Source organism: Thalassophryne amazonica, chromosome 3 (assembly GCF_902500255.1).
Source record: "Thalassophryne amazonica chromosome 3, fThaAma1.1, whole genome shotgun sequence".
Taxonomy (NCBI): domain Eukaryota; kingdom Metazoa; phylum Chordata; class Actinopteri; order Batrachoidiformes; family Batrachoididae; genus Thalassophryne; species Thalassophryne amazonica.
Window position 1 is genome coordinate 65,483,921 of NC_047105.1, and position 27,477 is coordinate 65,511,397.

At 41.6% G+C, this 27,477-nt stretch overlaps 1 protein-coding gene across 4 annotated transcripts in view; it reads left to right on the top strand.

Moving 5' to 3' along the window:
* LOC117506914 (AMP deaminase 2-like) overlaps positions 1–27,477 on the top strand; it is an 85,703-nt gene that overhangs the window by 34,782 nt on the left and 23,444 nt on the right. Inside the window, exons 1-2 of one of the 4 annotated variants that reach the window (XM_034166592.1) lie at positions 10,689–10,853; positions 10,952–11,073. The exons of 2 other annotated variants lie outside the window; for them this stretch is intronic. The gene's annotated coding sequence lies outside the window, so the exon portion shown is untranslated. Of the gene's footprint in view, positions 1–10,688; positions 11,074–27,477 lie in introns of those variants that run through there. One more of the 4 variants, XM_034166591.1, reaches the window with a different exon arrangement.

Sequence of the window (27,477 nt, forward strand, 5' to 3'; positions counted from 1 at the left end):
TTTGCACCATCTGTCATGCTTAGTTATCATGTTACGGGGCAACATATGTCATACGTCATAGAATCCAATGGACGTCGACCTTGTTTGACCTTTACTTTGGAGACCATGCATTCAACACAGTCAAAACTATTCCATTTATTAATCCTTGTATGATGACTGGGTTAATTTTTTTTTTCTTCACTGTTTTTATTTCAGTTACAAGTTTCCGTCCATATTCATATGCAACTTCTCTCTTTTTTTTTTTTTAACTTTCAAAATAGGCATACCAAAACATACACATAATAAACAAAAACAAACAAATAGTTCATGTTGTGTCTGCATCTGTCTGTGCCTTGTGGTCTTGATTTATGTTCTGTCCTGTATTTTATTGGTTATATGTAATGGTCTGTTGCTGTGCCCCCTTTGGTTTTGTGTGTGTGTGTGTGTGTGTGTGTGTGTGTGTGTGTGTGTGTGTGTGTGTGTGTGTGTGTGTGTGTGTGTGTGTGTGTGTGTGTGTGTGTGTGTGTGTGTCTTCCCTTGCCTGTCGTTTGGGTCATCTCTGTGCCTTATGTGTATGTTGTAATCTGTTTCCTGCCCATGTCAGTCATTGGTTTTGTCTTTGTGATCAGTCTTTGTGTCTTGTCATTTGTGTCTTCATTGGTCTTTTGGGTTATTCGGTTTGTCCTCCGTGTGCGCACTGTTATCGCGTCTAACTTCCACATTGCTTTTCTTCTTGACTTCTGGATTTAGTTTTTGGTTATTGTTTAGTCCTGGTTGTCGTTTGTGTTTCGAGTGCCTCCTTATTTTATTCTTAGTTGTCATGTTACTTTGTACACTGTTGCACTTTGTTCACTTCTGAGTTGTACATTTTCTGCATTATGTGTTTTTTGATCTGTATTGTGGTTTTATGATTTCTTCTTCGGTTGTGTTTTATTCTTATGTCTTATTTTCCATTCATCTTTAGATGTCTGTTTAATTTTTAATCACTGTGTGTGCTGTTAAATATCATGTGTATCTTTAGTTCTGGATCACTGTTTTCACACACCTGTTGTCATTAGTCATTTAGTATTTAAACTCACCTGTTCATTGGTTGCTGGCGATTCATTTCTCTTGTCTGCTCCTCGCATGGTCAGAGATTATTGGTCTCTGTGTATTACTTGTTGTTTATATAACGACTGAATGGATTCTTGTCATTTGATTGGTGCTTTGTATGTCACATGACATGAATTAATTCATCCCATTTGTGTTGCATTGCATTCAGAGTGCGGCTTGGTTCCATTTAGAGGGCAAATTTGGTTCCATACGTTTGGTACCATTGCACTCTCACATGCACACGCAAGCACACACATCCTCATGCACGCACGCACGTTATCATGCACGCACGCACGTGCTCGTGCAGGCACACGCATGTGCGTGCGCACGCATGCACTCACAAAACCAATCCATTGTGCTGCCTGGAGCTTGTTAGCAGGAAGAAAGAACAAAAGCTGGACTCATTTCTGATGTGATTTATTTATTTATTTCACTGCACTGAGGACGTATACAGTCTTATTTTTGTTGTTAACGCACGCACAAGCGCCAACCAGGTTGCATGTGCGCGCGCGGGGACACAACTCTCCTGAGACATAATTTGAGCTAACTGACACTGCTAATTCTTGTAAGATACACACAAAACAAATCCACTGTGCTGTCTGTTAGCAGGACGAGAGAAAGAAAACCTGGACTCATTTCTGACGTGACTTTTTTTTTTTCGCTGCACTGAGGAGGTAAACAGCTTGACCGAGCTGGTTGTGCGCGGGACAGCGACATGATGACTTGATTGAGTTAACTGACACTGCCACGCACACAAAATCCACTCCGCTGTAAGCCATCTGGATGCATGAAGAGCTGCTCACATGAAATGCTGATGTGATTTTTGACTGGACTGAGGAACTACACAGTCTTTTTTTTTTTTTTTTTTTTTTTTAATGGAAGTCCGAAGTCAGTGCACAGCATCACTGGACTACATGTCACAGTGGAACACAAAAATGTAAGTCCCTTTTCTGTTGTTTCTAAATTAATAAAATATCAAATGACAATGATCTATTTTTAGCCATTATATAAACCAAATAATGAATGTTTTTACATTTTTTCAATGGTACGAATATTTCATGAGTAGAAAGCTGGAACATACCATTCAACTCGGCTTTGCCTCGTTGAATGGTATGTTCCAGCTTTCACCAAATTAAATATTCGTACCATTGAACATTCATTCATTGAAAACATTCATTATTTGTATACTAGCTCATTCTGGTTTAGTGTTGGTTATTTAACTCCCCAAAGTCTCTTAGTTTTGTTCTATCTCTATATTTGGGTTTACATTTTGTGCACCTGTTATCTCACTGTTTGTTCTTGTCTTAGCCAATAAATCATCTGGGTTTTGACACATACCTTCTTTGATCACTGTCTGCAATTTTGGGTTCACTTCTACAACAAAACTTAACAGTTTGGGAACACATCTAAATCATGGCATGTCTAAATCATGGCAAGCCCACATAAAGAGATTTTCCAAGAACGATAAAGTGTTATGAAACCAGTGATGATATGCAATCCATACACATGACAACCTGTCTACATGCAATTCAAATATATAAACATTCCCCCTTTAGTTATGTTAGATTAAAATAAGCGATGACGGGAGCCCATAAGTTCATAAAGAGACCTTGCTTCAGATGGAGTTTTGCTGTTAGTTTTTCCATTAAGTATACTTTCTTTATTCTAGCAGCCGATCTGCTCTGTGTTAGCCTCATCCCGACAGATCTCAGAAGCTAAGCAGTATGGGGCCTGGTTAGTACTTGGATGGGAGACCTCTTTGGAACACCAGCGGCTGTGTGTGTTTCTCCAGGTTACACTGGAGTTGCGTCAGGAAGGGCATCCGGCATAAAATGCCAATGCGTATCTGGCTGTATCTGCTGTGGCGACCCCGAACGAATCAGGAGCAGTTGAATGGATGACAACAACGACATACTTTTTTAATCTCTCTCTCTTCAGTGGTGGGAGGTCTGTCACTTCCTCTGGAGTAGTGCCAGTTTATATAGTAGAATGGCACAAGTGGCAAATCAACACTTAAGACATTAAGCACTTAAGCATTAGATAAATCAATATAATATACTGGTATTCGAGTACTGAGTTGTCTTCCATGGGTATTAGACCTTAATAAAGAGGTGCCTCACACATGCATCCAGTAACTTAACTTAAGTGGCTGATTTAATTTAATTTTGCACTTATGGCCATTAACATGCAAAATCCTCATTCACAGACTGCTGTCTACATCATATTACCGCCCACCATCAGTTGTGCATTAACTCTTGGTAAATAACTTGAAATGTGTCTCCACCCCAATGCACAGTTGTATTGCCCACGCAATTTAGCACTTATGATCTGGGATCGTAATAAATCAGGCCAAATGCAACTTGGACCAAACTTAGTGGATTAATTGAATGTCATCCAAGGACCAATTGATTTGAGTCTTTGAAGCACTTTGTGACCTTATGTCTGTGGATATTTACGTGTGTAAATACACTTCCATACTTTTGAGGAAAAATGAACAGGCCACTCTGTTGGGCTGATTTCAAGGGCAGTGTGTTCTCATAGTGATTATATGAAGAATCATCTTAGTGTCTCAAAGACCACAGTTATGGGCTTTGTACATGTTCATTTCAAAATTCTAAGAAATAGATGCGATTGCATCTTCTTTTTTCGCACTTTGATGCCTTTTGACTTCACGTGTCTCAAAATCCAGCACACTTCATGTTGACAGTGTCAAGTAGGACAGAGGTCATCTTTGCTATATTCAGATATGATGAGACCTGTACCATTGGCTGTAGATTATCACAGATGGATAGAAGGCAGCTGTTCATGTTGGAATGCACAATAATTTTTTTTCCTCTCTCCCAATGTGTTTAAATAGTGACTGTTACCTTCTCTTTATGGGTGCACGTCATCATACAACATTGGTGGTGTACATTTGTACCATCTCACAGGCTTCAGGGAGTGTTCTGAGAAAATTCTTGTTGGACTAGGAAAACATCTGGGCTATCAGTCTCAAGGATGAGAGGCCTTGAGCATTTTTGTTTGAATATTTGCCCCGTTGTATTTACATGGGAAATGTTGTGCATGGTGAGAGTAAAGATTAGGTTTGCATGACAGTAGCCGTACTTGTGTTCCTCTGGGATTAGCAGAGTGGAAATGGTCAATGGTATGGGTCTTGTGCTGTTGATTAGGCCTTTGAGAAAAGTGGTATAGTACTCAAGAATCTTTAAATGTACTTTGATTAAATTTAAAGGAGCTTACATATACGTATAATGCGAGCTGGAGGTTGATAAATGCCATCAAATATGATGCAAAATGGCTGTATGAGAAATTTCACAAACTGTTTTTGTTTTTTGGGGCCGTGTCAGATAGTCACAATCTTTTGTCCTTCCATTTGGAAGCACAATCTTCTGTGACCAGAAGATCTGCTCTTGAACATTTTACCCTGTTGAATTAACATGGGAAATTGTGTGTATGATAAGAATAAAGATTACATTTGTGTGACTGCAGCCTAAACAATAACACCAGTTCTTGTGTTCCTCTGGGAAAAGCAGGTTGACAGTATCTGCCCTGTGTAGCTGATTAGGTCTGTGGGCAAAGTGATGTAGTACACATGTTATAGCAAGGACGTTTAGTCTAGGTTTTAAAGAAAATTTAAAAAGTGAACATGCACTTTGATTAAAATGAAATTCATGGGAGCTGACAAAAGGCTTTTATGAGCTAGATTGGAATTTTAATTTGCTCTGCTATTAGGCAGCGCAGTCTTGTTTGAGGGTGGGCACTAAAGGGGTAAAATATGACGCATATGATGTAATTTCTCTACTTCTGGTGGACCAACCACGGCATTCTCAATGGGGTTTTGGGCAAATTACATGCAAACAAAGTGAAAATGCAAAGAAAAAGTGATGATGCAGTGGGAAGGTGGACATGTGTTGCAGTTTGTTTATGATCCGGAGCACAAACGTGTTGAGGCACTTTTGCAGGCGAGAGAACAGAGCTACTCTGGTTAGCTGTGTAAGCTAACACTTACCGACACGACGTCTTCTACCTCCTCGCCTTTTCTTCTCCACCGGGAACCAAAAAAATAAATACTTTTCGCGACTGCTTCGGCGATTGCAGCCGAAAACAAAACCGTACACCATTTATCTGTGTGAAGTTATGTATATATTAAATGGAGGCCACATAAGTGGTCAAATTCCGCAATATCACGGAGGGTTCAGATGAGACTAGGGTCTCCTATTATTCAGTTCTTAAGGGGGCTAATAATTTTCACCCTGGTAGTTTTGGGTTTTTGAGAAATAATTTTGTTTCTGTGTGCTACGTAATAATGTAAGCATCCAAAATAAAAGTGCGCAGTCTTCTAAGATAAACAAATCACAAAGAGCAGGTATCTACTTGTTGCATTGTCCCGACCAGTTTTATGATCTCTATTCTCCAAAATACACACTGCAACCACAGGCTTCAAGTAAAGAAACGGTCAGTCAGCAGTGACTTCACAGTCTTTGAAATTCCTAAGTTCTTATATGTTTTGTACTTGTTTATTTGGACATTTTATTTGCGCAAGTACACTTTGTTGACCAGTGCAACATGTCACAGCATTTACAGCAAAATTGGAATACCCTTCCCCTTAAATGAGCTTTTGCAAAATACATGCCGAGTGTAACAAAAAGTGTGTAAACAATATTAGTAAAGTAAATCCCTTTGGCTGCTCACAGCAAATCCAAGGTAGATCTGCATGTTGATTTGGCACAGGTTTTTTGTTTGTTTGGTTTTTTTTTTACGCTGGATGCCCTTCCTGACGCAACTTGCTGGGAACCTTCTGCACTGAAACCAAGTGCACTTGCCGGCCATATGTTCCTTCCATTGTGATGAATTAACATTACTTGTGAGGAGCGATGGTGTTTTGTGAGGACTCAGTCTTCTACTTCTTGGAGACATGGCTGCACGACAACATACCGGACTCTGTAGTGCATTTACCCGGCTTTCAGTTGGTACAAGGGGACCGGAGCTGCGCCAACAGTGGCAAAAAGAAAGGTGGGGGAGTTGCTGTCTAGGTGAACAACAAGTGGTACAATCCAGGACACGATAGAGCGAAGTAGTGTGTGTGTAAACCAGACGATGAGCTGTTGGCAGTGAGTCTTTATCCTTATTTGCCAAGGGAGTTTTCCCATGCCATTGTCCTTATTGTTTACATCCCATCAGCGGCAGACACATCACAGGCCAGTGATGTCATCACCTCCGCGACAGAGAGGCTGCAGACACTGCACCCAAGTGCTTTCATTGCCATCTCTGGGGATTTTATCCATGTTACCCTTTTAGTATCCCTTCCCACTTTCAAGCAGTTTGTTGATTGGAAAACAAGACAACAAGAGACAATGCTAATGTCAAGGACTCATACGGTGCCACAGCCCTCCCCCTGCTCGGCAAAACGAAACATAAGCTGGTCTGTTTAGAGCCATTTTACATCCTTGCAGTTCAGCAGCAACCTGTGATCACCAGAGTGGTACGGAGGTGGTCACAGTAGGCAAAAGACAGTCTTCATGGATGTTTTGAGGCAACTGACTAGGGTGTGCTCTGTGATGTGCAGGGGGAGGACCTTGAAAGCATTATAGACTGTATAACGGATTATATCAACTCCTGTACAGACAATATCATCCCAACCAAGACTTCACCATTACCCCAATAGCAAACCGTGAGTGACCAAGGACATCAAGGTGACACTGAACAGGGAGACAGCTGCATTCAGGAGTGGAAACTGAGAGGAGCTGAAGAGGGTGCAGATCGAACTGAGGGAGAAGATCACAGAGGGGAAGGACAGTTATAGGAGGAAGCTGGAGAGTAAGCTCCAGCAGAACAACATGAGGGAGGAGTGGAACCATCACTGCTCATGGTAAGAAGGCGTAAGAGATGATGGAAGGAGACCTACATGAGGCCAATGAGCTAAACCTGTTCTTCAACAGGTTTGACAACATGGACTCTGTCCACCCGTTCCCCAGCTCCTTTTATTGCTCCCCTCCTCTGTACACTCGCCTCACACCCCAATTATTACCAACCCTTACTCCCACCAACCTGCTCCCACTCCCCTCCCTCCACCACTCCCTCATTTTCCTTGACACCTGCCATCACCATCACTGTTGAAGATGTGACAAGAGAATTTAGTCGTCTGTGTCCAGGAAAGACTGTGGGTCCTGACGGAATCAGCCCTAGAGTGCTGAAGATATGTGCTATCCAGCTGTGTGGGACACGTTTTCAACTTGAGCCTGAGCCTGATGGTTGTTCCTGAGTGGTGGAAACCTCATGCCTGGTCTCTGTGCCCAAGAAGAAGAACCCCAATACACTTGATGACTACAGACCTGTGACCCTAACATCTCATGTTATGAAGTTACTTGAGAGGCTCATCCTGAGCCACCTCCGCACAGTCACTGAATCATCACTGGACCCCCTACAGTTTGCGTACCAGCTCAACAGGGGAACGGAGGATACCATCATCTTCATGCTGCACAGAGCTTATTCTCACCTGAAAGAGGCAAGCAGCACTGTGAGAGTCATGTTCTTTGACTTCTCCACTGTGTTCAACACCATCCGGCCTGACTTGCTCAGCGATAAGCTGACGTGAAGGTGGAGGCTCCACTGGTGGCCTGGATTATCAACTACCTCGCAGGCCTCCCACAGTATGTGAGACTTGGGAACATTACATCCGACACCATCAAGAGCAACATGGGGCACCACAGGCCACGGCCCTGTCTCCCTTTCTGTTTACACTCCACACCTCAGACTTCAGGTTGTGGTCATAGTCCTGCCACCTGCAGACGTTTTTGGATGATTATGCCGTTCTGAGCTGCATTGGCAGTGACCACATGAGTGAGTACATGAGTGTGGTAGACAGGTTTGTGTAGTGGCGTGTTGAAATGATTTATTTTTTTTATTATTATTTTTTTTCAGCACACAGATCGGCAATAACAAAAACTCATAGAAAGAACAACTTAACAGTGTACCCTTGTGGAGGAAAGGGTGTAGGTAGAAGTGAAAATTGCCCAAGTTCTTGGACTTATTACCAAATATAATACTTAGTTTTACCAAAATGGAGCATTAATTTTTTTTTTTAATAGAACCATTGTTTAACTTTGTCATTCATTCTCCATCGTGTCCAGGAGCTGTCCAAAATGATCCCCACTACAAAACACAATCGTATCGTCAGCAAATAAAATACAACTTACGGACTTGGAAACCAAATACATATCATTAATATACAAAAGAAACAGGAATTGCCCAAGGACTGAACCCTGGGGCACCCCACAAGTAATATTCAAGAATTCAGAACTGTGGACTTAACCACCTGCAGCTCAACATATCTAAAAAAGAAGGAGCTGGTGGTGGATTTCAGAAGACTGAAGACCTGTCCAAAACCCTGTTACCATCAGTGGATCAAAGGTGGACATTGTGAACTACTACAAGTACCTAGGTGTTCACATAGGCCACGGACTAGACTGTAAACATAGATGCTGTGTATAAGGGTCAGAGCCAACTGTACGTCCTCAGGAGGCTCAGATCTTTCAATGTCTGCAGAAATATGTGGCAGATGTTTTGTCACTCAGTGGTCTCCAGCATCATCTTCTAAGCTGTAGTGTGCTGGGGCAGCAGGCTGAAGGCAGCACAACACCTCCCACCCCCTGCATGCCACACTGCACTGATGTCCTGTCAGAGCAGCTCCAGCCATAGTCTGAAACCACCGAGGTGCACAACAGAACACCACAGGAGGTCTTCCTACCTGTGGCAATCAGACTGTATAATTCCTCCCCCTTCTGCAGGATGAATACATAATGAATGAGTTATTCAGTTATTCTGAGTTATGTGCAATATTGTCAAACATCTTGTGCTAATGTTTTCCAGACATTTCACATAAATCTGTTGTACTTTTGTAAAAATAGTTAAAAAAAAACAAAAAACATTGTTCACTGTTTACTCTTTCTGTACCCTGGCAAAATAATTTCCTTTGGTATAAATAAAGTTGATCTTACCTTTATGTATTTTGGGTCAAGGATGAACACTGCGAAAACAGAAAGTTGATAGGACTAATATTTTTGGAGAAATTAGCGATATTAGCTAACGTTACATTGACAGCCAGGACCCACTCCTGTTCTTTGGTATGGTGGATGCGGCTGTGTGTTGCGCATGCTCCCTGAGCTGACCTGCTACATCATCTTTATGTGCATCTCTGTATATGCACATTCATATTTTTTACCCCAGCAGTTTCCAAACCTTCTAGGTCCCTCACTGCTGTGAATATCCTGACTAAGTTACCTTACCCCTTGCTGCTGTCGAACCCCTTCCTCCCCATAATAATAACAATCATTGTGTAATTGGCGAGTCTCGTATAGTATAGCCCAGTCATTTTCACACCATAGCTGCCCACAAGCGGAGAAGATGAGGTAATTGTATTTTGGGATTGTTTGGTGACTATATTTGCATGTTCATGAGGATTAAGTGATTTTTCTTGTGGAAAATGAATATACCATGTTAGACACTTCAAACACAAGAGGTACTTTCTGGGCAAGTGGATGGGTTGACTAAATTTTAAGGTGATTTTTGTGTATACTGTCAATGACCACCTAATTAGACACATCTTGGTAGTGCTAGGTTGGATCCAATTTTGCCTTTCAGAATGGCTTTAATATGGAAATAATGACATGCATTGATATACCAATTACAGCCCTCAAAGTCTTGGCGGAACATTTGGTAGTTCATGTGTCTCTTGTTTGTTGGCAGTCCAGTCTGACAGATGCAGACTGGCTATTACCTAACTGATTTACACGAACCTGGTGGGGAAAAAAAACATGATGAGCTTGGGAAACAAGGAAATTTTAAAAGAAAACTCACTCACTCATCTTCAACTGCTTACTCCAGGTAAGGGTTAAAAGAAATCTTTGAAATTTATTGTTATGTTTGTTTTTTATGCATTTAACAATATTTAGTGGTTGAAGTGAATTGTCTCTTTTGATTGTCTCTGCCATTTGATAAATATGAACACTCCTTGGTGAATGATACTCTTAGTTTACTCGTACTTTAAAATTTGTTACTAAAAATCTGACTTCTTAGAGTTGTATGCACTGTGACATACTACACAGTTCTTCCTTGTGCCGCAGTTTCCTTTGGGATGAATAAATTGTCTATCTATCTATCATAGCAGTCATGTGAGAGGAAGGAAATAACTGCTGCTGGCATGTGACACATTAGAGAATATGCAACAATGCCTAGTCAATATTTAAATCAACTTGGTTACCTGCATACACTTACGTAACCACATAGTAAAATACTGTGCTTAGTCAAACAAATATGGACAATGACAGAAAGTAATAGGATTTAAATTTCTGCAATCTCAAAAATAATTAAACCACAAGAAAACATATCTGTAATATATTTGTAAATAAGTTCATAATAAGGAGGCAGTTTTGTTGCGAGATTGTTGAAGCAACACATCCATGAATAAGAGGTGGAGTAACAGCAGGCGTTACCAGAGATGCAGGGCCTCTTCTGTTTCACTGCACAACATAGCAAGAAGTGGTTTACCCCAGTCCCTCCCCTTCCTTTTCACATGGTATGTTCCAACCCAGTATTTAAATCCGGGGGCTTGAAGGCTGTACTGTTCATGCACTGGAAACCGGTGTAATCAGGAAGCAGCTGAGGGAGAGAGGCAGAGAAACGGAGAATCAGGGGAGAAAAAAACAAAATCCTGCCTCACCACAACATTGGAAGGGAGGACAGTTACAACAGGAGTACCAAGAATAAAGAAAATGAAGGAAATGGTAAAATCCTGCTGTTAAAGCAGTTTTTGTTGAGGGAAGAGTATATCTCGATTCTCGGTCCTCTCTTTTTGCTGTCATCCCGTCTTCCACTGTGTCAGCGGGGGAGGGTACATCATCTGTCCCAGGCCTGCGTAAATGTCCCAGCATCCCGCAAGAGCTGAGACTAGGCCACTGCGACTGTAACGGAGATGTGAGAACAAGGCAAGACAGGGAGAAAGAGGTACTGTACTCACTCCTGATTACAGATCGACAGCATCTTATAGTCTGTTATTATAAATACTGTTTCACTAGAAGTTTCACCAGTACTGTGTCAGACACTGTACTACAAAAATAAGGTAGGCTCACAGGTGCATAAAATATGGGGAAGACACAGTGGTTGTGTGGTGTAATAAGCAGTCAGCAGTTAAAAAAAAAAAAAAAAAAAAAAAAAGGTAACAAATATAGTAATGAGAAGAATCTGAGAGATCTGTGTGTTTATGGGGAAAACTGAAACCATATCATTGAATAGGTATGTTGCTGTGATGCTGACCATAGCAATGCGTAATGTGCCCCGTGGTTTATTGCAGTGTCTGACTGCTGAAGTGAACGAGCACACAGGACATGTGGCCCTTTTGCTGCGTGCTACAGCCCAGTGATGCAGTGGGGATTAATCAGAGTTTGTTGATTGGTAGTGTCCACATTCTAGATAAATGTATTGCTGCCAAAAGGTAGGTGGAGACAGTTATTTCAGTTTAAATTTGTATACAGTACAGCTATACAATGCCTTCTTTAAAATGAACTATTTTTATTAAGTTCCATTACCATGCAGTAAGATGATAGAAATTATTCCTTGCATGCATTTTGCAATGCATTAAAAAAAGTTGGCTCAGTTGAATTTAAGTTTTAGCACTTTAAAGAAAATAAATTTTACTGGACAGGTTTGTGATCAGTTTGAGGTGATTTATTTCATTTCTAAATTTAATGTTGGATTGCACCTGATGAGCATGATGTCCTGTATTCAGCAGTCACGGGTCCTGACCCTTTCAGGAAAGGGCAGCTTTCTTTCAGTGTTCACAATTCTTCCCTTGTCTGTTCAGAAGGAATTTGTGAGAGAATTGTTCAAGAAAGCTGTAATTATTGCAACCACCACTTTTAACTTGCAAAGTTACCTTTAGTTGTTCTCTTTCATTTAGCTTGTTGATGTTGTATTTGCAATACTAAAAATTGAAGTTTGTGGTTTAATCTCATCTTTGGTTGCTAGGGAACAATTGAAGTGTGCACCATCAATTTATGGAATATAGTAACTTGGAAAGGAACACAAATCTCTTCTCAGTGGTTTAAATACATTAAGATGTCATTATGCTTTGCTGCTGTGTAGGTTTGCTGGCAGTTGATCACTTTTAGCATCTTGTGGCAGACAGAAGAATCCCTGGCATTTTGTGCATTTATTTGCTAAGGAAAATATGCACATCACATTTGAATATGCACATCCACATATGCGCTAGCTAAGAACTCATTGATTGATTTGTTACAATAGTAAGACTTGAAAAATTGCTTCATGTCCTTTCAACAATAATACCGGAAATCTCTTGAGATTTGCTCGTGACTTTAAAAAATGTATTTGACTGTGGAAAAATCATTCTTTATTATTAAAAAATGATGTTATGAAGACTTTAAGTATATTTCTGCATTTATTCATTCATCATATATGTGACATTGAGCACTCAGATTACTTACTGGTGGTTTGGCAGGTAAACAAGCTGTTAATTTTAAATGTCTGAATAAATGCAGTAAACGTACCAAACATAGTCACCAACACTGTTGGATTCAAGTTTTGTTCCTCTAAGTGTTATTATTTTCAAATCTTAGTTCTGGTTATTTATTGCCTTCCTTGTTTTTGTTTTTTAATTTGTGAACAGAATGTCTCAAAGTTGATTTCGGTGAAATTTTGTTGAGAGGTATGTTTTGGTTCAAGGAAGGGTTTATTACATTTTGGGACAGATGCAGATATTGTGGTGTATTTTTTATTTTTTTTTAACCAAAGACAAGTGATGTGCTAACAACAAACACATTCTGACGATGGTTGGTATGGTTAAACCTTACTTGTGTGAAGCGGCTTGAGGCAACTTTGTTGTGATTTGGCACTATATAAATGAAAATAAATTGAAATTGAAAAGTTGATATGTAAATGCCAAAAGATGATTATGTTGTGTATTACCGATAACATGTAACAGATGTTTAGAAGGATAAGTATATACTCATTTTGCATAGACTAGGTCATAGCATTTAGAAAAACACATTTGATATATTCAAATGTTGTATGGAAAAAAAAAATGTATGCTTTAAAAAAAAAAAAAGCCATGAGACAAGAAATTGGAATTAAGTTTGAAAATTTGAGTAAAGCACTTAAAGCTATGGTAGGTAACACTTCTTGTTATATTGAGTGAAATGGTCCGTCTATCCTATCAGTCATCAATACATTATGTATTCAGAAAAAGGAATGAAAAAAATCAGACGTCTGTAGCAGCTGTAGGATCGATAAAACTCCGACCAAAAAACAAAAAACAAAAAAAAAAAACAGATGCCTTCATGTCTAGCTCTTCCTGCTTGCATCACCAGGCTCAACGCCCCCTCTGTCCCTCCCTCCTTCGTGCGGGCACACTCATCTTGTTTCACCGAAGAAGTTCACTTCAGTACAATGGCGGAGGGAATACAATCGAAGCTACCACTTCCACTGGATTGTGCCATGTCAGATTAATCATTTTTTCTGCAAATTGGCAATTAAAAATGGTTCTGATCACTTCCTGAATCGCACAGGACCGCTTCAGCCATTCGTGCACGTGCAAGTGTGCGCCTAACAAGCTGCAGAAAGCATTTTGAGCTGTCTATAAAGGTAATTATCATGTTTCCATGGCTTGTCATGGCTTAGTAAAACAGTTGTGTGTTCTTTCCTTCTTGTGTGCAGCTGTTAAAGTATGTTGATAACAGATTTAACTTGTTATAATGTTCAGATGAGCTGCATTCTGATGCGATCCGCTGACGTCACCACTTGCTCTGTTCACTTCTTTACTCCACTTGGCAAGTTGAAATGTTCAAAAAAATCTTTCACGCATAAATGTCATGCTATGTGGTGCGATCTAATCGCCAACACGATGTGCAGCCCAATGGCCAATTTGCAGAGAAAATGATTAATCCGACACAAAATAATTGTTTTATATACACAATGTCCAGTGCAGAGCGCGTGGCAGCCGGTAGAACAAAGAACGGCGTCCAGCTGAGAACACAGCGGGTGGGATCATCACGATGACATGCGTGCTACTGCGTGTCAGGGGACCTTTATTCGGCTCTCCTCTGCCCCACTGAGTCCCACAGTCAGATGTGTGTTCAAGTTTGTGGGGGCGTGGACTCTTATAAAGAAGGAAAAAAAAATACACGGACATGTGCAGGAAAACTTTTGATATAAACTGAATAGAACAATGCAGGCTGATTTGACTCCCCATATTTTTTGTATAAATGAATCAGAATAAAATAAGAGGTAACTCACTTTGAAATGAATAAAACATATAGCTGCAGCTTAATAACTTTGAAAAATAACAAAAATCAGCAGCTTGTATTTTTATTCTGACTCCAGTTCATTTTAGTGTGATGAAGTCATCCTTTTTTTTCTCCTCATCATTCAAATTTTGTGCTTAAACACTACATTAAGCTCAAGATTGAACAAATACATACCTTTGGAAAATAACAGCTGTTAAAGTTCAGAGTTCTCACCTGCTTTATGTGATCTGTGCCTCTGAACATCACTGCACAGCTTCTCCACAGCAGGGTTTTTTTTTAAAACCCGTGTATGCATAATTTTTGCTCAGTTCATTTATATATTCTCATTTTTAAGGATTTTTTTAAGGATATTTGACCATTTATTACATCTCATGATCTCATAAATTCAGTATATGACGTGCACATGGTGTGAACAGGACGGTGCCGTCGGACCCGCACGGTTAGAGAAAGTGGAAAGAGAAGTAAAGGCAGCTCCATGGTTTTGTTTTTTTTAACATGTTCACTCGGGTTAAAATCCTCTCTCTGCTCCGCGTTCGCAGTCTCACGTGCATTGATGGTTCTCGGCAGAATGTCTCGTGCCTCCAGAATCTCCCTCTCTCCCTACACACACACAAACAAACAAACAAACAAACACACACACACAGCTCTTTCAGTAAACTGCACATTTTAGATTTGAACAAAACAGCCACTGTTTTAATCAGCCATCCTTATCAAAATTTGAACGTCCAGATGACGGCAGGATGGCTCGCTGCCATAGAAACATAGAAAAACAAAGACTTTAATAAAATTAATAACTCGTCGACTACTAAATTAGTTGTCAACAGTTTCAATAGTTGACGAGTCGTGGCAGCCCTACTTCAAAATCTTCTTAACTTTTTTTCATATTTGTTCAGGAGTCTGTTTGTTTTTATTTGGATGGTAGTATTGTTGTTACTGTGTGTGTGTGTGTTTTAAGTTTAATCTGCTCTCATACACTGCAGACCTGAAGAGGTTAACAATGTGATTGTTGTTAACAAAATTAGTCGTGTTGCTCTGAGTTCACCTGGACCAAAGGTCCAGTGAACGTATGTCGTGGGTCGCCCGTCCATCAGCAATGGCGGGTATAAACATTTTCTTCTTCAAAACCACTGGACCAGTGACGTTGAAACTTGGTGTGCATGTTCCTACACATGAGGACACCAAAGTTTGTTTCAGGCATTCTGATCTGATTTCAGATATGGCTGCCATGGTGGCCAGCTTGAAAATCTCATATGTAGCCATTTGCCAGCCATTTATGTAGCAGTTGAACTGAAATTTGGTACATGAGTAGCAATCAGCAAGCCCAAACCACATGTGACCCCTGGACTGTGACCATGCCCACTTTCCTAGTTGTGAGTTTAAACATCATCATCTCCAAAACCACAAATCAAAGTTTATTTGAGGCGTTCTGATCTGATTTCAGATCTGGCTGCCATGGAGGCCCTATTGAAAATGCCACCTAGATCCACTGGTCAGCATTTTATAAAGATATTGAGCTGAAATTTGGTACACGGGTAGCTAGTAGGTGGCTCTAAAACATATCTGACAGGTTTTAAGATTTTTATCCCCCTGGTATGAAATACGGGGATATAGCAATCAGCATGCCTGTCTGTCTGTCCATTTTTGCTTGTTATCGCAATATGTCAAGAACCAGTAGACCAATTTCATTCATATTTAGCTTAAGGGTGTACTTGGGTGATCCCCTGACACCAGTCTGTTATGGTGATCTTGGGGTCAATTTCAAGGTCACAGTGAGATATTGAAGATATTGTCATGGTCACCCAGCATGATATCTCAAGAACAAGTTAACCAGTTTCATTCATATTTAGCATAAGGGTGTACTTTCCTTGACACCGGTTGATTACAGTGACCTTGGAGTCAATTTCAAGGTTGCAGTGAGATATTCAAGATATTATCATTGCCATTTCTGATTTGTGGGGACCGGGGGAATATGTCATCTCCTGATAACTCTTGTTTTAATTTTGACCTTGATATGACCTTTGGAGGTGGGCCATGCCCGCTTTTCTAGCTTAAGCTGTGATGTTTTGTATCATCCATGTGAGCTACAGTGCCCGTGGCACTATTTATTTATTTATTTATTTATTTATTTTACATTGTTATTGACTGTCTCAATATTTATTATGGTGTATATTTATATCGAGGTGTGGGTTGTGTCTCGTATTGCACTGATGTCACCGAGATAAAAAGAGCTGAGTGCGCCGGATTAACAGGTATCTGTTGAAAAGGCCATGGATTACATTGACGCTGTGCTGTGTGTGTCTGTGCGTGTGTGTGTATGAGCGAGAGAGAGAGGGATCTGCAAATAATTATTTTCATTATCTGTTTAGTATTTTGATTCTTTTTAAACTTTTGTTCATGTGAACTTTCTGGCTTTAAGAAACACTATAAGAAATCAGGAAAAAAAATTGTGGCAGTCAGTAACGGTTACTTTTTTAGACCAAGCAGAGGGGAAAAAAAATGGAATCACTCAATTCTGAGGAATAAATTATGGAATCGCCCTGTAAATTTTCATCCCCAAAACTAACACCTGCATCAAATCAGATCTGCCCGTTAGTCTGCATCTAAAAGGAGTGATCACACCTTGGACAGCTGTTGCACCAAGTGGACTGACATGAATCATGGCTCCAACACGAGAGATGTCAATTGAAACAAAGGAGAGGATTATCAAACTCTTAAAAGAGGGTAAATCATCACGCAATGTTGCAAAAGATGTTGGTTGTTCACAGTCAGCTGTGTCTAAACTCTGGACCAAATACAAACAACATGGGAAGGTTGTTAAAGGCAAACATACTGGTAGACCAAGGAAGACATCAAAGCGTCAAGACAGAAAACTTAAAGCAATATGTCTCAAAAATCAAAAATGCACAACAAAACAAATGAGGAATGAATGGGAGGAAACTGGAATCAACGTCTGTGACCGAACTGTAAGAAACCGCCTAAAGGAAATGGGATTTACATACAGAAAAGCTAAACGAAAGCCATCATTAACACCTAAACAGAAAAAAACAAGGTTACAGTGGTCTAAGGAAAAGCAATCATGGACTGTGGATGACTGGATGAAAGTCATATTCAGTGATGAATCTCCAATCTGCATTGGGCAAGGTGATGATGCTGGAACCTTTGTTTGGTGCCGTTCCAATGAGATTTATAAAGATGACTGCCTGAAGAGAACATGTAAATTTCCACAGTCATTGATGATATGGGGCTGCATGTCAGGTAAAGGCACTGGGGAGATGGCTGTCATTACATCATCAATAAATGCACGTTTACGTTGATATTTTGGACACTTTTCTTATCCCATCAATTGAAAGGATGTTTGGGGATGATAAAATCATTTTTCAAGATGATAATGCATCTTGCCATAGAGCAAAAACTGTGAAAACATTCCTTGCAAAAAGACACATAGGGTCAATGTCATGGCCTGCAAATAGTCCGGATCTTAATCCAATTGAAAATCTTTGGTGGAAGTTGAAGAAAATGGTCCATGACAAGGCTCCAACCTGCAAAGCTGATCTTGCAACATCAGTCAGAGAAAGCTGGAGCCAGATTGATGAAGAGTACTGTTTGTCACTCATTAAGTCCATGCCTCAGAGACTGCAAGCTGTTATAAAAGCCAGAGGTGGTGCAACAAAATACTAGTGATGTGTTGGAACGTTCTTTTGTTTTTCATGATTCCATAATTTTTTCCTCAGAATTGAGTGATTCCATATTTTTTTCCCTCTGCTTGGTCTAAAAAAGTAACCGTTACTGACTGCCACAATTTGTTTTCCTGATTTCTTATAGTGTTTCTTAAAGCCAGAAAGTTGCCATTTGAAATTACTGTAGTTTTGTGTCATGTCTGTGATCTGTTTTTTTTTTTCTACAAAATTAAACAACTGAATGAACATCCTCTGAGGCCAGTGATTCCATAATTTTTGCCAGGGGTTGTGTATATGTGTATATGTATGTATGTGTGTATATGTATGTGTATGTGTGTATGTGTATATGTGTATGTGTATATATGTATGTATATGTGTATATGTGTATGTGTGTATGTGTATGTATGTATGTGTATATATATATGTATGTATGTGTATATATATATATATGAGAGAGAGAGAGAGAGACTGGTAGTGGGAAATAGGGTGGGTTGATAACCAAAAACAACATGAAATGGGGCGAAGCCAGTGGAACTTGAGGGCAAACTGTTATGAGCAAGCTCGATCCATGGAAGCTGATCTGACTAGGTTGCGGGATGGCGGGATGCGAGAATCCGGAGCCCTTTTTCTAGCTGCTGGTTCAACCGTTCCGACTGCCTGTTGGCCTGTAGATGATAGCCCGAGGTGAGGCTATTAGATACCCCGAGGAGATGGCAGAACTCCCTCCAAAAATGTGACGTAAACTGTGGACCCCGATTAGAAACTGTCCTGTGGTAGCCCGTGTAATCTGAACACCTGAGTCAACATAACCTCAGTGGTCTCTTTGGCGGATGGTAATTTCTTCAGTGGAACAAAATGAACCATCTTGGAAAGGCAGTCTACTACCATCACAACGACAGTATGCCCCCTCAACGATGGAAAGCCTGTCACAAAATCTATCGTGATATGTGTCCAGGGGCGAGTCGGAACCGGCAACGGTAACAAAGCTCCCGCAGGCGGACGATTGGACGACTTAAACATAGCACATACATGACAGGCATTTACATACTCCGTAACATCTTTTACGAGCCCAGGCCACCAGAAACGCTGTTACACAGCAAAGAGAGTTTTCTTGATACCTGGATGATTGTACATACGGTTTTCATGACACCACTGAATCGTTTCACCCCTAAGGGAAACCGGAACAAAAAGTTTGTCCTGGGGACAGCCTGCGGGAATCGGTGCATCGCCTAATGTGGATTTTATCTTTGACTCGATGTCCCAAGTGATGGCGGAAACGAAACACGACTTGGGCAGGATGCGGACACCTCTGTGGAATCCCCCTGACGGGACAGAGCGTCAGGTTTTCCGTCTTTACTTCCCGGATGATAAGACAAAGTGAAATTGAAACGACTAAAGAATATTGGCCACCGGGCCTGGCGAGAATTGAGTCGTTTGGCGGTCTTGAGGTATTCTAAGTTTTTGTGGTCTGTGTACACCACGAAAGGAAATTGTGCCCCCTCCAGCCATTGCCGCCATTCCTCCAAGGCCACCTTTACAGCTAACAGCTCACGGTCGCCGATGCCATAATTGCGTTCAGCAGGGGATAACTTCTTGGAAAAAAAAAAGGCACAAGGGTGGAGCCTATTGTCAGAGGAGCTTCTTTGGGACAATATTGCCCCAACCCCCACATTAGAGGCATCAGCCTCCACCACCAACTCTCGGGCTGGGTCAGGGAGGTGCAGCACTGGGGCTGCGGTAAAGCAATGCTTTAGGGTTTTAAATGCCTCGTCGCACTTTAGCGTCCACTCGAACGACTTAAACGATGAGGTGGCGTTATGCAGTGGGGCTGCGACTGTACTGAAGTTCTGGATAAATTTGCGATAGAAATTAGCAAAACCCAAAAACCGTTGTAATTCTTTACGGGAAGTGGGAGTAGCCCAGTCTCGTACCGCTGAAACCTTTTCAGGGTCCATCCTGATTTCCCTTTTAGAGATCCTGAACCCTAAAATAAACACAGTGGGTTTATGAAACTCACACTTTTCAGCTTTTACATGAAGGTCATTTTGAAGCAGTGTTTGCAAGACAGTGGGAACGTGTTGGGTGTGTGTTGCCAGATCCGGAGAAAAAATGAGGATATCATCCAGATAAACGAAGACATATTTGTTTAAATATTCCCTCAGCACATCGTTAACTAGGTTTTGGAATACTGCAGGTGTGTTTGAGTCCGAACGGCATTACAAGGTACTCATAATGTCCCGTTGGTGTGTTAAAAGCTGTCTTCCACTCATCCCCCTCCTTAATACGGACCAAGTGATAAGCGTTACATAGATAGTTTGGTGAATATGGCAGCTGTATCTAATAATTCAAAAGCAGACAAAATAAGGGGCAAGGGATAACGATTCTTGACAGTGATATTGTTTAGACCGCGGTAATCGATGCAGGGACGGAGGGTCTTATCTTTTTTCTCTACAAAAAAGAAGCCCGCTCCTGCAGGACAGGATGACGGTCTTATTAGGCCGGCCTCTATGGACTCCTGAATGTATGCATTCATGGTGTGACGTTCCGGTTCAGACAAGGAGAAGAGTCTTCCCCGGGGCGGACTTGCACCAGGAAGACGCTCAATAGCGCAATCGTAACTACGATGAGGCGGTAAAGATTTAGCTTTTGCTTTACTGAACACTGCGGCTAGATCATGATAGCATTCGGGAACTCCGGCGAGATCTGGATTGAAACACAGTTGGGAGCATACTTGATATTGCAAACAATGGTTATTACAGGCCGGACTCCAAGAAATTATTTCCCCCTTCACCCAATCAAAATTAGGCCCATTCCTTTGGAGCCAGGGGTGCCCCAGTATGAGCAAGTGAGTCATCTTTTCCATGACATGTAAACTGATTGATTCAATGTGTGACTGGGAAGTTTGTAATTTTACTGTTTGAGTGCGGTGAGTGATTTGACCCAGTACGTGGCCATCAACAGCACGTACCACCAGCGGGTGTGAAATCTTATGCAGCTTAAGGCGTTGGTTCCTGGCGAGAGAAGACAGAATCAAATTGGCATCCGAACCAGAATCAACAAACGCAGAGACATCAGTGGAAGCATGATCAGACATTAATTTAGCAGGAATTATTTTCTGTGTTGAGACTGAGGAAATGGAATTTAGACTCACCCGCAACTCCATTCTAGACCGCGCGGTGGCACCCCTGGCTTGACAGTCAGCAAGTAAGTGTCCAGACTGTCCACAGTAGAAACACAGGTTGTCCACACGGCAGCGCTGTCGTTCTGCTGCTGCCAGGCGCATGCGCCCTAGCTGCATCGGCTCGTCAGTGTTGTGCTGAGGTGGATCAGGCCGGGAGGGGGTGAAGGAGGCTGAGCGACTGGAAGGCACGTTGTGCCGGTTATCGGTGTGGGTCCCACGGCGCGGACGGTTCTGCAGCCGATGATCGTGCGGATGGCGAGTGCGATCATCTCATCCAGGTCCTCCGGCAGTTCGCTGGCAATCAGCTGCTCCTGGATCTCCGCTGACGGACCCTGGAAAAACACATCGAGCAAGGCGGCTGAATTCCACTCACTTTTTGCCGCCAGGATACGGAAGTCGATGGCGTACTCCGTAACCTGGCGGCCCCCCTGCTTCAGCTTCAGTAAGGATCTTGCCGCTTCCCGTCCCGGAGCAGTATGTTGGAATACTTGTTCCAGAGCCGTGGTGAACGCCGGGAGGGAAGCACAGGACGGTGACTGGCGCTCCCATTCGGCTGTGGCCCAGGCAGCAGCTCGTCCGGTCAGGTGAGTTATTATATAAGCGATCTTCATTCTGTCCGTGGGGAACATGGGGGACATCAGCTCAAAATGTAATTCACACTGTGTAATAAACGGCTTGACATCCCCTGAGTCGCCTGAAAAGTGTTCTGGGCGGGATAGCTGGTTGCACACGATCGGTGTGGACGTGGTTGCCGGCAAGACAGCTGGCGGCCCCGGTGGGGTGTTAGGACTGCCGGTGGCCGCATCTGACGTAGCCTGTAGATCCAAACGAGACAGAATCCGGCTCATCTGTTCGCTCACAGACGACATGAACTCACTCTGGTGTTTAACAAGCTCGCTAAACCCATTGCTGAGCACAGAGAGCTTATCTTCTTGCTGAGCGATCTGCTGGCTGTGATGGCTTACCGCCAACTGAAATGGATCTGAGCCTGCTGTGTCCATTGTTCGCCAGATTGACCTGACAGGCGAGAGTAGGAGGACACAAATGCGAGGCTCACACAAGCAGCTCTTGTCGTAAATCGGGTTTAATGTGGAAAGCGTGGGTCGGTACGCAAAAAGACAGTCCAAAAAGCTCAGCAGCAGTACCAGGATCATATGGCTAGTCGTGAACACGAGAGAAGGCACAGGGCGCATCAGTCTGGTGAGGAACAAACACAGACAGTGAGCATAAATACCCCCAGAAGCCAGTCAGCAAATCCAGGACAGGTGTGCAAGGAAGAAAACAGGGCGTGGCCAGAGACAGAGAGCGAGACAGCATCATACACACCCCAACCAGAAAAGAAATACAAAGCAAAGCATACATGAACAAAAGGAAGATAACAAAACCGACCAAAAACAACACTGACAACCCACCCAGCCATCAATCCCTGACTATATATATATATATATATATATATATATATATATATATATATATATATAAAATGCATGTTTGAGTTCAATGGTACGAATATTTTATGAGGTGAAAGCTGGAACATACCATTCAACGAGGCGAGGCCGATTTGAATAGTATGTTGTTCCAGCTTTCACCGAATTACATATTTTTCACTGAAAGAATGTATATTATTTGCTTTATATAACGGCTAAAAGATCCTTGTCATTTGATATTTTATTAATTTATAAACAACAGAAAAGGGACTTACATTTTGGTGTTCCACTGTAACGTGTCGTCCAGTGATGCTGTGCACTGACTTCGGACTTCCATAAAAAAAAAAAAGTCCAGCCAACAATAACGTCAGCGTTTCTTGTGAACAGGTCTTCATGCGTTCGTACGACTTACAGCGGAATGGATTTTGTATGTGTGTTACAAGAATTAGCAGCATCAGTTAGCTCAATCAAATCAAATCAATTTTATTTCTATAGTGCCAAATCACAACAAACAGTTGACCCAAGGCGCCTTATATTGCAAGGCAAAGCCATACAATAATTATGGAAAAACCCCAACGGTCAGAACGACCCCCTGTGAGCAAGCACTTGGCGACAGTGGGAAGGAAAAACTCCCTCTTAAGAGGAAGAAATCTCCAGCAGAACCAGGCTCAGGGAGGGGCAGTCCTCTGCTGGGACTGGTTGGGGCTGAGGGAGAGAATCAGGAAAAAGACATGCTGTGGCGGAGAGCAGAGATTAATCACTAATGATTAAATGCAGAGTGGTGCATACAGAGTAAAAAGAGAAAGAAACACAAAGTGCATCATGGGAACCCCCCAGCAGTCTAAGTCTATAGCAGCATAACTAAGGGATGGTTCAGGGTCACCTGATCCAGCCCCAACTATAAGCTTTAGCAAAAAGGAAAGTTTTAAGCCTAATCTTAAAAGTAGAGAGGGTGTCTGTCTCCCTGATCCGAATTGGGAGCTGGTTCCAGAGGAGAGGAGCCTGAAAGCTGAAGGCTCTGCCTCCCATTCTACTCTTAAAAACCCTAGGAACTACAAGTAAGCTTGCAGTCTGACAGCGAAGCGCTCTATTGGGGTGATATGGTACTATGAGGTCCCTAAGATAAGATGGGACCTGATTATTCAAAACCTTATAAGTAAGAAGAAGAATTTTAAATTCTATTCTAGAATTAACAGGAAGCCAATGAAGAGAAGCCAATATGGGTGAAATATGCTCTCTCCTTCTAGTCCCTGTCAGTACTCTAGCTGCAGCATTTTGAATTAACTGAAGGCTTTTCAGGGAACTTTTAGGGCAACCTGATAATAATGAATTACAATAGTCCAGCCTAGAGGAAATAAATGCATGAATTAGTTTTTCAGCATCACTCTGAGACAAGACTTTTCTAATTTTACAGATATTGCGCAAATGCAAAAAAGCAGTCCTACATATTTGTTTAATATACGCATTGAATGACATCCTGATCAAAAATGACTCCAAGATTTCTCACAGTATTACTAGAGGTCAGGGTAATGCCATCCAGAGTAAGGATCTGGTTAGACACCATGTTTCTAAGATTTGTGGGGCCAAGTACAATAACTTCAGTTTTATCTGAGTTTAAAAGCAGGAAATTAGAGGTCATCCATGTCTTTATGTCTGTAAGACAATCATGCAGTTTAGCTAATTGGTGTGTGTCCTCTGGCTTCATGGATAGATAAAGCTGGGTATCATCTGCGTAACAATGAAAATTTAAGCAATGCTGTCTAATAATACTGCCTAAGGGAAGCATGTATAAAGTGAATAAAATTGGTCCTAGCACAGAACCTTGTGGAACTCCATAATTAACCTTAGTCTGTGAAGAAGATTCCCCATTTACATGAACAAATTGTAATCTATTAGATAAATATGATTCAAACCACCGCAGCGCAGTGCCTTTAATACCTATGGCATGCTCTAATCTCTGTAATAAAATTTTATGGTCAACAGTATCAAAAGCAGCACTGAGGTCTAACAGAACAAGTACAGAGATGAGTCCACTGTCCAAGGCCATAAGATCATTTGTAACCTTCACTAATGCTGTTTCTGTACTATGATGAATTCTAAACCCTGACTGAAACTCTTCAAATAGACCATTCCTCTGCAGATGATCAGTTAGCTGTTTTACAACTACCCTTTCAAGAATTTTTGAGAGAAAAGGAAGGTTGGAGATTGGCCTATAATTAGCTAAGATAGCTGGGTCAAGTGATGGCTTTTTAAGTAATGGTTTAATTACTGCCACCTTAAAAGCCTGTGGTACATAACCAACTAATAAAGATAGATTGATCATATTTAAGACCGAAGCATTAATTAATAGTAGGGCTTCCTTGAGCATCCTGGTAGGAATGGTGTCTAATAGACATGTTGATGGTTTGGAGGAAGTAACTAATGAAAATAACTCAGAACAATCGGAGAGAAAGTGTCTAACCAAATACCGGCATCACTGAAAGCAGCCAAAGAGAACTATATGTCTTTGGGATGGTTATGAGTAATTTTTTCTCTAATAGTTAAAATTTTATTAGCAAAGAAAGTCATGAAGTCATTACTAGTTAAAGTTAAAGGAATACTCTGCTCAATAGAGCTCTGACTCTTTGTCAGCCTGGCTACAGTGCTGAAAAGAAACCTGGGGTTGTTCTTATTTTCTTCAATTAGTGATGAGTAGAAAGATGTCCTAGCTTTACGGAGGGCTTTTTTATAGAGCAACAGACTCTTTTTCCAGGCTAAGTGAAGATCTTCTAAATTAGTGAGACGCCATTTCCTCTCCAATTTACGGGTTATCTGCTTTAAGCTGCGAGTTTGTGAGTTATACCACGGAGTCAGGCACTTCTGATTTAAGGTTCTCTTTTTCAGAGGAGCTACATCATCCAAAGTTGTCCTCAAAGAGGATATAAAACTGTTGATGAGATAATCTATCTCACTCACAGAGTTTAGGTAGCTACTCTGCCCTGTGTTGGTATATGGCATTGGAGAACATAAAGAAGGAATCATATCCTTAAACCTAGTTACAGCGCTTTCTGAAAGACTTCTACTGCAATGTAACTTATTCCCCACTGCTGGGTAGTCCATCAGAGTAAATGTAAATGTTATTAAGAAATGATCAGACAGAAGGGGGTTTTCAGGGAATACTGTTAAGTCTTCAATTTCCATACCATAAGTCAGAACAAGATCTAAGGTATGATTAAAGTGGTGGGTGGACTCATTTACATTTTGAGCAAAGCCAATCAAGTCTAACAATAGATTAAATGCAGTGTTGAGGCTGTCATTCTCAGCATCTGTGTGGATGTTAAAATCGCCCACTATAATTATCTTATCTGAGCTGAGCACTACGTCAGACAAAAGGTCCGAAAATTCACAGAGAAACTCACAGTAACGACCAGGTGGACGATAGATAACAACAAATGAAACTGTTTTTTTGGACTTCCAATTTGGATGGACAAGACTAAGAGTCAAGCTTTCAAATGAATTAAAGCTCTGTCTGGGTTTTTGATTAATTAATAAGCTGGAGTGGAAGATTGCTGCTAATCCTCCGCCTCGGCCCGTGCTACGAGCGTTCTGGCAGTTAGTGTGACTCTGGGGTGTTGACTCATTTAAACTAACATATTCATCCTGCTGTAACCAGGTTTCTGTAAGGCAGAATAATCAATATGTTGATCAATTATTATATCTTTTACTAACAGGGACTTAGAAGAGAGAGACCTAATGTTTAATAGACCACATTTAACTGTTTTAGTCTGTGGTGCAGTTGAAGGTGCTATATTATTTTTTCTTTTTGAATTTTTATGCTTAAATAGATTTTTGCTGGTTATTGGTGGTCTGGGAGCAGGCACCGTCTCTACGGGGATGGGGTAATGAGGGGATGGCAGGTGGGAGAGAAGCTGCAGAGAGGTGTGTAAGACTACAACTCTGTTTCCTGGTCCCAACCCTGGATAGTCACGGTTTGGAGGATTTAAGAAAATTGGCCAGATTTCTAGAAATGAGAGCTGCTCCATCCAAAGTGGGATGGATGCCGTCTCTCCTAACAAGACCAGGTTTTCCCCAGAAGCTTTGCCAATTATCTATGAAGCCCACCTCATTTTTTGGACACCACTCAGACAACCAGCAATTCAGGGAGAACATGCGGCTAAACATGTCACTCCCGGTCCGATTGGGGAGGGGCCCAGAGAAAACTACAGAGTCCGACATTGTTTTTACAAAGTTACACACCGATTCAATGTTAATTTTAGTGACCTCCGATTGGCGTAACCGGGTGTCATTACTGCCGACGTGAATTACAATCTTACCGAATTTACGCTTAGCCTTAGCCAGCAGTTTCAAATTTCCTTCAATGTCGCCTGCTCTGGCCCCCGGAAGACAATTGACTATGGTTGCTGGTGTCGCTAACTTCACATTTTTCAAAACGGAGTCGCGAATAACCAGAGTTTGTTCCTTGGCGGGTGTGTCACCGAGTGGAGAAAAACTGTTAGAAATGTGAACGGGTTGGCGGTGTACACGGGGCTTCTGTTTAGGGCTACGCTTCCTCCTCACAGTCACCCAGTCAGCCTGCTTTCCCGGCTGCTCGGGATCTGCCGGAAGGGAACTAACGGCGGCTGAGCTACCTTGGTCTGCACCGACTACAGGGGCCTGGCTAGCTGTAGGATTTTCCAAGGTGCGGAGCCGAGTCTCCAATTCAATCAAATCATTGGGTCATTGTCCCCTGTGCACGCACACACACAAGCTAGTCGGTGCTTGTGCGTGCATGTACTACCAAAAACAGACTGTACGTCCTTAGTGCA